The sequence below is a fragment of the Pteronotus mesoamericanus genome, unplaced genomic scaffold (assembly GCF_021234165.1).
Source record: "Pteronotus mesoamericanus isolate MK-2021 breed Mesoamerican mustached bat unplaced genomic scaffold, CSHL_Meso_final contig_50, whole genome shotgun sequence".
Classification (NCBI taxonomy): domain Eukaryota; kingdom Metazoa; phylum Chordata; class Mammalia; order Chiroptera; family Mormoopidae; genus Pteronotus; species Pteronotus mesoamericanus.
The window spans coordinates 22,124,311-22,137,805 of NW_026555186.1; the positions used below are offsets into that span (position 1 = coordinate 22,124,311).

General features: G+C 45.3%; 1 non-coding gene across 1 annotated transcript; it reads left to right on the forward strand.

Annotated features, from left to right (window-relative positions):
- The first annotated feature begins 3,184 nt into the window (after positions 1 to 3,184).
- Positions 3,185 to 3,325, forward strand: LOC129074784 (small nucleolar RNA SNORA8). Its single transcript, XR_008529588.1, has one exon. It is a non-coding gene; the product is annotated as a small nucleolar RNA SNORA8 (small nucleolar RNA).
- The last annotated feature ends 10,170 nt before the right edge of the window (positions 3,326 to 13,495 follow it).

The following is a 13,495-nucleotide window of genomic DNA, read 5'->3' on the forward strand; positions in this document are numbered from 1 at the left end:
ACACTTCGAAGAGTGGTTGGTCCTCTGTGGGTTGATCTGCATGATGGCCAGTGTCCCAGAGCTCCAGGTGGAAAGTCAGCACCAGTCTCTTTTATTTCTGGATTTCCTGAAACATATTGGAGAATCCAGTTGTATTCATAGGACATACTGTTAATTGACTATCATTTCTTTGTCTGTAAGATCTTGAATATGAAGCCTCCTGTTCAACTTTGTATCCTTTGTACTTGGCGCAGTGGCTAACATATGAGTATTCTAGGTGTTCGATGAAGTATCTGTTGAATGAATGAGATTCTCCAGCTATCTTCTGGAGAGAGTATGAGGCATCTGTTAGATGACACGTCTTAGGTGTTCCAATGTGGTGGATAAATTGATGCAGCAGAGGCAGAGCAGATGTTCATTCAGACCCTGGCCCTGCCACTTGCTAGCTGGCCACCTTGGGCAAGTGACGTTTGCTCTATAAGCCTTAGCTTTCTCAGGCATGGTTGGGAAACCACTTCATAGGTTGAGATCTGGTGTAATTTAAGTAATGCACATAAAGAACTTAGCATGCCTCCTGCTGCTGAAGTAAGTGCACTGTAAAATGACTGCTTTTGTTATTACAGTGCTTTCTTTAGTGTCTGTGAACCCCTCTGAACTTGCACATAGAATGACTTCTGTGAGCTCTGAAGGAGAAACCAGTGCTGCTGGGCTTCAGGTCCATACCTGGCTGACTGTGGAGTTGGGTTTATCTAACCAGGCTCTGGAAAGGGGGATGTCAGAGCAGCCAGAGCCGATGCCTCCACCGCAGGTTCCCGGAGAGCGGCGGCCATCCTGGGGTGCTCCCACTTCGGCTGGAAAGATGCATGATTCTGGCCACCATTCATGTGTTCAGAGAGACAGTGAAAAAGGTTACCATGGTTGAAACACAAAAACCATTTTTCTTTCCTTAGGAAGTTCTGGACAATGGATCTGAACTTCAGTTTAATTTCCAGAAAGAACAGAGATAGATCAGGAGGTTTTAGACTGTGGGGGAGGAAAGAGATGTATTTTCCTGGTGGGAGTTTCTTTTGGGGTTTAGGGTGTAAGCTGCTTTGTGAACATTGGTCACGTCCTCTAATTACTGTAATGAAATATTGGGACCTTGCTACCTTCTCTTTGTTTCACTCCTCGTCACTGTGGGGTGGGGAAGGGTGACATCATTATTTTCTGTGTCTAGGTCAAGTGGGTGCCAACCTGAAGGCCTGCTCCTATTTTCCACAATTAGGTCTCTCTTTGTTGGGGAAATTTTCCAACATGCTATTCTATTCTGAGCACAGCACTTTTATTTTTATGGAGGAAATGGAGAGAAGTCTAGCAAGTCTGAAATGGTAGGTGAGTTGGCAAGGAATACTGACCTCCTTGTTTCTAAAATGCACCAGGGGAAAAATAAAATCATACATGAGTAGGACCCACACACCAAAAATCAATCTTGCTTCCAGAGTGGAATTCCATGGAACGAGCAGTAATACAGAAGGCCGAGCTGCAGGGCAGCACCAGAGCAACTGGTTACCTTGGTTCGCTGTGTGCAAAACGGGGCCACAATAACAATGCCAATTAAATCAAAGTTAATTGAGCTCCTAACAGCGGTAATTGATAGCATTGTTTTGAGCATGCTGTGCTGGGCGCTGTTCTTCACAGCATCCCTTGGAGGTCGGTTTATTATTTCCATTTTAGAGGTAGAGAAAACTGAAGCAAAGGGGAGCTCGGAAAATTGCCCAAGTTTGTGCGGCCCGGCAGAGCGGGGCCCGCACTGGGACTGAGGCGGCCTGACCACGTCGGCCTGACCCTAACCATGTTCTCCTCCGGGCGCCATCGCAGAGGCCTGCACCGCCGCTGGGGAGGAGGGCCAGGTGGCCGTCTGCCAGAAGGGAAGCGAAGTGTTTCTGGAAAAGTGCATTTTCTTGATAAGGGAGGAGTTACTCTGTAAAGATGCAAATCTAGTGTTAGCCATTCGATGAAGTCTTTCCATAACCATCTCTCTTTTCCTCTAATCTGAAACAGAGAGTACAAAAATTGACATAACTCCTTATGCCCTAACATATTTAACCTAACATGCATACCGTGTACCAAAATTATCCAAGTGCTTTGCCTATATGATTGTCCTTTGAGTCTCCTTCCAAGCAGATAGACAGGCAGGGATATTGACCCCTCCCTTTTTTGGATAATGAAACTAGGGCACAGAGAGATTCAGTGATTGGCCCTGGGTTCCAGAGCTGAGACTGAGTTTGGGTTAGATCGCAGGCTCTGGTTTCAGGATCAGTTCCCAATGATGACCCAGTGGAACAGTGACATGACAGTAGTGGGTATCTTTGCTGTTTATTAATCCCTCAGTCTGTGCCAAGCACTGTGCTGGGAGCTGCTCACTCAATCCTCTCCACCAGCCTAGGAGTGAGGTGCTGCTATAATTCCGTTTTATTGCTCAGGGAACAAAGACTCAAGAAGGTTAAGTGGCTTCTCAACATCACTTAGCTAATAAGTGGCAAGAGCTGAGGTTCACATTCATGTCTGTAGCACCGAGAAACTTATGCTCTTTCTGTTACACAACCCTATCCTTCGAATCTGGCCTCAGTGAAAAGATCTTCAAAGGCTGCTGGTGATTAGTAATGAGATCGCCATTCTGAGGGGCTGGGCACAAGCTCCTGTGCCTGTCATCATCCTGTTCCACCACCTCTTCCTGCGCCAGAGGCACAAATCGAGGTCTCTTTCTCTCTCTCTTAGCAGTTTCCTGGCTGGATAAGGTGAGTAGAGCCTGAGAGTGCTGGTTGGTGTTGAATCCACTTCAACATCAGACTGAGCTTGTCGTCTGGAACATGGTACCGCAGCAGGGGCAGAGAGATTGATTTGGGAGTTTGATACACGCACAAAAGACCAGTCCAAAGGGAGTCAGCTGCCTAAAGTCCAAAGTCAAGGCAGATGAGGGCCAAGAGGACACAATAATCATCTGAGACAGGCATGGGGCCGGGCATTGTTTATTATTCCACGTCACAGACATTCTATCTTGCTTCCTTCATGCTGGCAATGCTCTCCTCCCAGAGCAAAGCCTGAAAATGCCAGTAGATCACTTTCCCAGATTCCTTTGCAGCTTCAGGTAACTCTAGAACACACAGTCCCCACTAGTGAGATGTGAGGGGAAGTATGTTTTCTTTTTGAGAAAAAGAGGGAGAATGGCATGGATGAGACCTGCATTCAGCAGTTTATTCCTGCTGGGTGTTCAAAGGATGGTGTGATACAAATTCAGAGTCTGGCATCATTGGTTTTCTTGGCTTCGTTCATGTTAAACCTGGTATTTTTTTTTATTGATGCAGTATTCCTACAGTTTCTTAGTGTTCAGTTAGACATACTCTTTGATAGGAACGATGCTTCTCTTTTTCTAGGGTGCCTGAAATTGAGAAACTAGGTGGATTCATCTACTCTGACCCTAACCATGACTCACTGACATGAAAACTGGATTGAGCAACAATTATTTTTAAAAAGGGTTAAGATTCAAACTCAGGAGGGATTAAAGCAGTGGAAGGATTCAGAACATGTGAACTGCCTTAAATAAAAATTGATTAACTTTAAGGAGCTACGAGAGGACACTATCTCTCTTGGTCCCTTTTTTCCTGCTGTGGACTTTGTTGTGTGAGCTACTGATGCTTAGAGCTTCTGACCGTGAGGGACAAGACTTGGAGTAAAAGCTGAGCACAGCACCCTGGAAGAACAGGAAAACGGTGACATAGCTGAGCTGCCGAAACAATGCTGGAACCACCTACCTTTGTATTTTGTTTTCTGTGGAAAGACATGTTTAAGCCACTTTTAGTCCTATATTCAAGTACCCTAAGTGACATTGTGTCAGACGGTTTCACTGGTTCACCTGCATCTGTTGCAGGTGCCACTTGTACTGCGGGGTCACTGACATGGCCATTCAGCCAAGAACCTGCAGCCTACACCTGGACCCACAGCCGAGCACTGCAGACCTAGGCGGGGCCTGAGGTGAACGAGTGGAAAAGGGTGCCTCTTTGCAGGGGTGGGAGGGAAAGCCTGGCTGGTCAAGCTGTTGGCTCCCTATCCGAAGGCACCCTCCTTTGCAACTGAGCTATGCTGCAAAGTTCTTGGTTAAATCGCATCCTTTCCTTTCTTGCAGCCTTGAAGAGTGTCAGGCTTCAAGGCAATTTGTCTCTGGACAGCCTCCTATATTTTGCTGTAATTCGCTTGTCTCACTGCTGATGAGGCTGTTTTAACCTTGATTGATAGACGTCCCATAACCTTTGCACAATCAGCTGGTGATCAGCAGCTGTTTGAACTACGCCACTTGCAAGCTCCAGGGGTCAGTCCTCAGGCCTGAACTCCCGTGAACAAACTTGGTTGCCTGCTGACCACTGCAGAGGCAGAACCAGCATTCAGTAATTTTGCACAATTCTCACTCTCTCTTTGGGGCAATGATTGCTGTTCAAAAAAAAAAAAAAAATCTCTTAGGAGCCATTATTAGATAGCACAGTTCACAGGTAAGATGGAGACCCCCAGAGCAGTCACGTGTACCTTCTCACAGTAGCACAAGGGTTATTGTTTCCATGAGGAGCAGGTCAAATTCATGCTAACAGAAGAACAGGCCTTCTCATGTGAAATCAGGTGTTTTTTGTATTTTGGGTTTTTTTTGAGAAAAATTAGTCCGCATGCACCAGGCATGAATCTCTATGTTTAAGTTGAAGTGTTCAAGAAATAAAACTTTATTATTTTTTCCAACTTTATTGAGATATAATTGATCCTATGTAAGCTAAAGCCGTACAATGTAATAATTGGGTATATGTACATATTGTGAAATGATTACCCCAGTAATGCCAGTTAACACATCCTTCATCTCACGAAGTTACAATTTTTTCTTTTGTATGAGAACCTTTAAGATCTATTCCCTTAGCAACTTTCAAATATACAATAACTTAATTTCTGGTTCTGATTCTCCCTCCCCCTGACACACAGACGTACTTCTGGTTCAGCCTAAACTCGTTGTCTTTCCTGGAGTTCTTCCAAATCTGGGAGTTACCCGGTACCAAGTTGTGGACTCACGTGGCCCTCGGCGACTGGCCTGCCCACGTGTGGCTTGCTGTGAACACCACTGTCCTGGTTCTCATGGCCCTTAGATGTGGGGATTCTCTGCTGCTTCTGGGCATCGTCGCCAAGGCCAATTCCAGTTCCATCTGCCACAATGTGTTGTGCACTCATTTTTCTCCAGAATCTTTCTGCTTTTTTTTGTTGCTTCCAGGCCTTGGCCTCATTTTGCTCTTAGAACCCACAGAACAGCTGATTTCTCTCCCTTCCTCTTCTTTCTTTTCCCGTCCCGCCCTCCTTTCATCTCCCCTCCCTCCCTACTCTCCTCTTACACCTCAACCCAAACCTAAGGGGAAAAGTTTTCTAAAGTGTAAGAAATTCTCCCTTCACCTTGCTTCCAGGCACCCTTTCTATGCTTAACAAATACCTCTTTCTTAAGTGCTTAGGTTTTTTAAAACACAAGCAAGATTTGCAGGCCATTTTTTCTTCCCATTCTGCCAGGTTCTTACCAGCTATTTAAATGCAAGGACTGGGGGATAGAGGATAGGAAAAAAAGATATAAAGTGAAAAAAAAATCATTGAATAATATCTTAAAATACTACCAAGCAATGTTCCCTCTGTTCAGATGCACCCCCTCAGAAGGGGACCGGTAAACTGCCGGTTGTAGCTCCCACTGCTCCGGAGACAGGCTCTGTGCCCTCCCTGTCCCAGGACTCCAGCGGAGTCTTCTCCTTTGGAATCTTGCAAGTCTGAGTCGCTGGACTTTCTTAGACAGGAAAAGCAACTGGGTGCATGGTGGGGGTGGAGGGAGAGGGGCGGGAGGTTTATTCCTCACCTGGGAAAGTTAGAGGTTCTTGAAGAAGAGATTGAGCTCTGGATCCAAGGAGCTTCAGAGGGAGCTGTGGCTGGTGGTTGAGGCTGGAATTGAGAAGAGATGATGAGACAGAACTTTATAGTAGGTCGTTCTTGCCTAACACCTAAGGCTCTGGTAGTGGAAGAAGGGGAAAGTAATGATGCCTGGTTTTCCTACAATGCACTGTTATGAGAGATCTACTTAGCTGTAGCTTGCTGTGTGTTTTGCTCTCAGAGAGTCAGGGAAATCCTGAGGGGTGGCACGGGGCAGGGTGGTAACAAATTCCCAGTCACCTCATGGGTTCCAGCCAAGACAGAGTTGAAAATGTACTGGTTACCACTGGCTGCTGGCTGGCCTTAAAGATTTTGTGGACCAGATATGGTCAAGAAGATTTGTCATTTCTGAGACCTCAGGAGGCTGAGGTTGCTGATTTATCTCACTTGCAAGCATGGGCAAATGGCCTGAAGGGCAGGAGGGAGGGGCCTGGCCACGCTCGGATTACACAGCTATTTATTTAGTCAACATCTATTGAATAAAGCCCATGTGAGAGCCAGGGAAGTTTCTTTTCTTTTCTCCTCTTTTCTTTTTTTGTTATACAAATATTATTCCTTGCTTTTGAGAAGCTCAGAGTTTGGTGGAAGAGACGTAATTCTACACAGATAATTACAGTTCTTAGTGTGTGTGTGTTGGCCATTTTCTTCCTTTTTCACTCTCTGCCCCAGCCTTCCCCAGGGCACTGGAAATGAAGCTCTGACCCACCCCGCCCCCTTTGACTCTCTCCTCCCTGGAGTAGAAGTGACTTACTCACCTGTTTGCTGGGATGGGGGAAGAAGTGGCATCTATTGCTCTAGATCAGCAATTTTCAACTGATCTGTCGCAGTAGGCACACCGGTGTGCCACAAGAATTTTTAAAACATGCACTACCTGACTATCTAGTCAGGGGCACTGACCTCTTTTCCCTTAGATTGTCAAATAAAAAAGTGATAACAGCCAATACAACAGTAGCTGTTTGGTGTGAATGAATCAAAATTATACATACTGTTTTTATCATATTGGCAAAAAATATACTTTTCGGTGTGCTACATGCAGAGTTTTAGTAGTTTATGTGTGCCATGCGATAAAAAAGGTCGGAAATCGCCGCTCTAGACTGCCCTATAGGAGGGAGTAATGTGCTCACTTAAAGGTCACCCCAAATGATGTGTCCCTGATATTGGAGCTCCACCTCTTCCACTCACGTGCATATTTCTCAATTGATTCCAAAATCAGAGGAGTGGGGTATAACGTATGTTTCCCATGAGTCCTAACACAGGATAAGACTCTGACGGAAATGACTCTGATAGAGAGGAAGGTACTAGTGAGGAACGTCTTCGCAGAGGAGGTGGCATGAGCTGGGACTTGAATGGAAGGGCATTTGCCAGGTGGTGACCCAGAGGCTTGCCAAGCTACACCTGATTGGTCTTTGCCTCCACCTCAGCCTTAGCACAGGGCTGGGAACCCAGCAGGGGCTTCCTCACTATCCGTAGGTGGGTGGATGTTGAGCTGGGGCCGGGGTGGAGGGGAGCTCCATGGGAGAGATGGAGGACTCCTCAAAAACACGGTGGGCTGCCTTCCTGCTATGCTCATCTCCCGCCTCCAACAGCAGAGAGGCCGTGCATGTCGGGCAAGAAGCACGGGCCCAGCTCACGAGGGACCTGTGGGTGAGCACAGGTGTGCAAATGCTGGGGGGAAACCCAGGAGGCAGAGATAAGAGGATACAAGGGTGTGAGGAAAATCTAAGGAGGGTTTAGAAGTCACAAAAACTCGGAAGCTTAAAGCAAATGGCCTTTGAAGTGTGTACCTATTTGGAAGAGAAACGAAGGAGAACAATTCAGTTCGATGACACGCAGTTCAGACTTCTCCTACAGAGTGCCAACTCGGAGACAGGATTTTTCCTGTGGATTGACAATGGGTAAAAGCATTAAAGGACTCTGGGAAATCCCAGTGTACAGGCAGAAAATCAACTCTGCCTGAAAATAAAGGCCTGGAACATTATTATTGAAAATTATTTTTCTGTGTTTAATCATTCTCTACCTGAGAGTTAGATTTTTTCCATTGCTGTAATTAGAGATTACATTTTCTTCTAGAGTACATTTTTCATGTCACGCAGACAATGGCTCCAAAGAAGAGGGAGGATGGAGCTTCATGGAAGGAAGTGTCCTGCTGATGCAGCGAAGGGGTGAAACTGGATTCAGCAAAGGCACCCTTTTTTGCACCACAAGCTACTTCCAAAGCATCAGGCAGCATGAGTTAATTTTTGAAATGTAGTTGAAACACTGTGATCATGTACCCTCTCTCTCCCCCTCTCTCTCTCCCTCTCTCTCTCTCTCTCTTTCTGTCTGTCTCTCTCAGTAGTAGAAATACTCAGAAGAATGAGACATAGAATATCGACTCACTCTCCTCTCCATCCTTACAAAGCGAGAGGAGAGTAAGTCGACAATGACAATACACTGTGGTGGAAGAGATGAGAACAGGATACTAGCAGAGCACATAGGACAGGCAGCTAACCATGCCCTGGAGGAAGGTCACCGAAGGCCTTCAGAGAGGCCATAATGTCTGAGATGAGTTTTACAACAGCAGCTATCACAGTTAATTACTTGGTTGTGGCTGTTAAGGTCCTTCTTGGAGCTAATGCTTGGAATCTGCCCCTCTCTTTATTTTGCTGTCTCCTTGGGGACCTCCTAGTCCTTAACTTTTGAACACCTGACTGACTCATCCATTGCAATGATCTTCAGTGTCAGCAGAATCCTGGATCCTACCCACTTCCTCATCCCTCATGGTTCCAGCTGTGACAATTGACCATGGTTATCTGCTTTGCTCCACAGCCTTGCTTCTTTGGGTCCCTGTGTGTTAATTAGGCTTCCCCAGGTTTGAGGATTAAAGCCATGCTCCAGAGAGGGGATGAGTTGCGAAGGTCACCAGAAGCAGGGGGATGGCAGATGTCTCAGCAGGTGAGCAGCCAGGACTCCTGGAGACCTGGACCATGGTTCTGGAGAGGACAGCTTGGCAGTCCCCTGTAACGGGCGTTCTGGCTCCCAGCTCCAGTGACTTTTGTGCCGGATGTTCTGCCTTTCTCCTCTCTGAGTTGACTGCCACCTCTGTTGCTGCTTCTTCCCCCTGCCTCTTGCATTTAAACACCCTTAAGGAATTCCTTCTCCAATTCTGAATCTAGTTGGTATTTTGGGGGTGTGGCACCTTTTCTTGACACAGATACGAAGTGCTGGAGCCACCCAATGTCTGCTTTGCCCAGAATGAGTCCTGGGGTGTGACAGAAGCGTAGGTCTCCACTGACTGGTCCTGGGGGTGAGTTTCCATTCCTGGCCATGCCTTAGCCCTTGGGCTTCCAAGCACCCTGACCTGAGCTCCCAGAGTTGAGCCCGGTGCTAGGATTCCTGCAGAATCTACCCTGTGCTCCCAGTCATGACTCTACCCTCACTTTGATGTCACAGCTCACTGCCCTTAGCATTTGACCTTCTCCAACTAATACTGCTTTACAACAATATTGTCTAGCTTTCTGATGGACCACAAGTGCCATTTTTCCTAGGGCTGGGGAGTGAGGCTGGGGGTCTGCTGGTGCAGAGCCCAGCGTTGCCCCCCAGGTGCTCAGGGCACTGCCGGGCTGCTCGGTGCATCCTTTTGCCTTAGCAGACTTCACTGTGCTCCTATCGCTCTACTCATTTCAGTTCTAGATTATATTCCTTTTAAACATGGGTCTTTTGTGTTATAGCACCTGTTTTCAGTTTTTGAAAGGGGGAACAAGAAGCCTGAGGTTAGGGGTCCAGGCCAGGCTCAAACAAGGCGGGTCAGCCCCACAAAGTCCCCAGTCCCCCATAACATCCCCCGCCAGTTCCCTGAAAGCCCCCAGGTCGCAAAGCCATCCCTCTGGGGAAGGTCTGTAATTTCCCCAGACCCAATGACATGCTGTTTGGTCACCTGCAGAGCTGAAGAAGTGAGAGCCCATCCAGAGGGCAATAAGTTCAACCTCTAAAATCACCCAGTAGAGCTACTGGACATTGGTGATTTTTAAACACCTTTCAGGGTATATGCTAGTATATTTATTGACCAGGTTGGGTCTCCAACCTTCTGCTATGAGCCAGGTCTGCCAAGGCAGCACATGTATAAACTAAAAGGGGTGTAGTCAGTGTTTCTCTAATATCAGTTTTTTATATACTCATCTTCATTATTGACTTTATATACCTAGACTATTATTGACTTAACTTTTCCTTTAAATCAATGCAAGCAATTGTAAGGACAAGGACCTTAAGCTTGTCCCAATCAACAGCATTTGTGAATTCATATTTTGGGTATATTACTTACATTTCTTCTAACAAAATCAAGTAAATTCAGAACAATTGTAATAAAATATTTGCTTGTGTGCAAATTAAATAATCTTGCATATCTATTGGGAGACATGCACCACACTGTAAAACGCAGTCATAGCGGAGCTTTAAGTGATTAGATTTCTGTTTACATCAGTAGAAGCCTTCTATTGAACAGACTTACCTCCACTCAAGATAGGGCTGCCAGAGGGTCCTCCTTGATGCAGCTATTCCTGATGCTTTCTCATTGTGGAAACCAAGGTCACTTCCACCAGGAACTTTAATTCTTCAGAAATGACTGAGACAGCAAACGCTCTCAACGGAACCAATATTTGAGTACATACTAAATACACGGTGCTGGGTGAGGCGCTGTGGCCGGGCCACTTGTGGTCCTACCTTTAAGCAGCTCTCTTTCCCTGGAAAGTTACAGAAGACAATGGCACAAGAATACAAGGATACAAAGTTTCACTGGCTATGATGTGGTGTTTGCCAGAAACCCCAGTGAGGAAGTCTGGGGCTTAGGGTGGAGTCTAAAAGAGACCTCTTCCTCCCCTGAAACCCAAACTGTCTGACCACTGATCAGCCACATCAAAGGACAGAAAATGAAGGAAGCAGATGAAAGAGCATGGGGGATGGAGAAAAGAGAGAGAGAGGTAGATGGCCAGATTTCCTGTGTCCTCTTCCATGTGCCACGTGCAGAGAAAATTGTTCATGTGCAGGAATGTTGAACACACTGTGACCTCATCCCTTAGTAAACAAGGACTAGTCACATCCTGGAATCTTCAGTGCAGAGCACCCCATGACCCCTGCCAGGGGGACAAGAAGAAGGGACACTGGAGAGGCCAATCCGGAGAAAGTGACAACAAGAAGGATCCCTGAAGGGTTAGAATATTTCCAAATGTATGAGTAGGTTTGAAATTCCATTGTGGGGCAGAAATGTTGGTTCTTTATGCCATCACCTGTATGGCCAGCCTCCCTTCTGTATCCCAATACAAATTAAGTCCATAAATATCCGCAATAGGACATTACTATGGTAGGGATCCCTGCAATAATCTCCCCCTAGGTCCCAGGTTCTTCCAAGAAAATGCTACTGTGCGATGAGACTTTCTTTGATCAGCAGTCTCTCCTATCCAGCAAGGAAAGTGTGTGGCCTTAGGTCAGCTGATTGACGCATATGGACTGTGATTGCACTGAAGTGTTGTCCGATGGACAAAGTGCTGTGTGGCTGTCTTCTAGCTGTACGTGTGTTTTGTAAGCCTGTATTTGGCAGTGTCACTCAGCCAGTGTCAGGATCAAGTTCACCTGGCCCCATTTGAGGAGAAGCCCAATGCCATCCCACATGGTCGGCTTGAGAAGGGGAACTGCCGTGGGTCCCTGCTGCAATTCTTCTAGCTGCTGGGACACTATAAAATGCTGACATGGCCATTTTTTACCATTCGTACGAGCATAATTCTGCCACCAGTGTTGAGAAATTGCAACCCCAAACTCCCCGCTTCATCTAGGAACGCTTCCCTCTCCCCCGCACTGGGTCTGGGGAGAATGAGGGGCAGAGGAGAGCTGTCTTGGCTTCTGTCCACATGGTGAGCCTGGTTCACTGTGCAAAATCCCATTGGTGCCGAAGAAAAAGAACCCACTTTATTTCTACTGCAGGAATGAGTAAATCAGCCCTTAAACAGATGAATACAACATGGGCTCTGCCAGTAATGGATAACTTTTCAGACCACAGCAACAGTGAATGGTACTTCACATACTTGTGAGAGATTCAAATGGAAATTGACTGCACCCTAGCAATTGCTAAAGGCCACTTGAGACATCTGTACTTGAAAGACAGTCTAAGGGACATGCGCCACATCATTTTCACGACATCCTCTGAGCGCCACCTGTATATTAATTCTGGCTTTCAGAAAACAGCATGCCAATGCTTGAGTTCCCTAAAGAAAGGGCTACCAGGAGTGAAGACTGGGTGTTAGGCTTTTGAAAGTCCTGAGAGTTGATAGAGCAAAAGGTCATTTTTGCAACTCTTTTTCGTATTTTTTGCATTTCTGTTTTTGAGAGTGTCACTCATGATACAATTTCCTAGAATTGTAGCAACATTTCCTAAAATTCATTGCTAGGAAATGTTTCTTTGACTACATTAACTTATGAATTCTCCCACCAAGCCTTTACTGAATGTCTGTTGTGTGCCAGGCATGGGAACATGGGTGAACTCGTATGTTTTCTTTTATTTGATATAAATACTCTGTAGCCCAAGGTGTATTCAGTTTTGCTATATCTGGAAGGAGCACCAAACTAAATTGAGTGTTCAATTTAAATTGACTACCACTTTTCAGGCACAACTCTTTTGTACTCTTCTTATTTTTATTATTGGTGAAACTGTATTATAAAGAGATGGACTTTATTTTTAAAATTTTCATACATTAGACAAAAATTTATGCAGAAGTGGGCAAAAGTAGATTTATAGTCATGAGTGCGTGAGTTTATTCTTATATTATTGATTAGTTATTGTATTCTTTTCCATACAAACAACTGTAAACCTGCTTTTGCCTGCCCCCTCTATGTTCTCTGCTCTCACACATGGACCAGTTTTAGTTTTAGGAGTGACCGTTATTAACTATGCGTCGTTATCATTTCTGCTAGTGAACACACACATGTCTTTCATTCTACAGACCTTCCTTACACATCCACAATGACATATAAGGGGCGAGGAGATTGGAGTGGCCCACCCCAGGTGTAGACAATAGGAGGTATATTGTTAGAAAAATTGTAAAAAATAATAAAGCCTTCTAAAAGTCAGCCTGCTGTTTATCAGCACCATGCACCAACGATTCTAAACAATGTCAGGGATAAAATACTCCTCCCTGAGGGGTAGGTCCTTCTCACCAGCCCACTTTCTCTATTGCTACAACACTGAAACACACACACATAGGCAAATGCAATGTATAAGCATGTACACACAAAGGCAAATATATTGAGTATGTGTAATATATATCCTTTGCAAAATACAAATGGAATAACATTATGCTAAGTCTTATAATATTTTTTTATTAATTTATTTGGACTTCATTCCTCTCAGCATTTCTTATATATCCAGTTGTTTCTTAATAACTGTCAGATATGCTATTATATGACTATATGATAAATTTATTATCCAGGCATCCTATGTTTTCACTATTAGCATTATAAATGGATGAGATTTATAACACAGGTTGGTAGTGTTTTTCTTTTATTATGTAGATTTATCTCA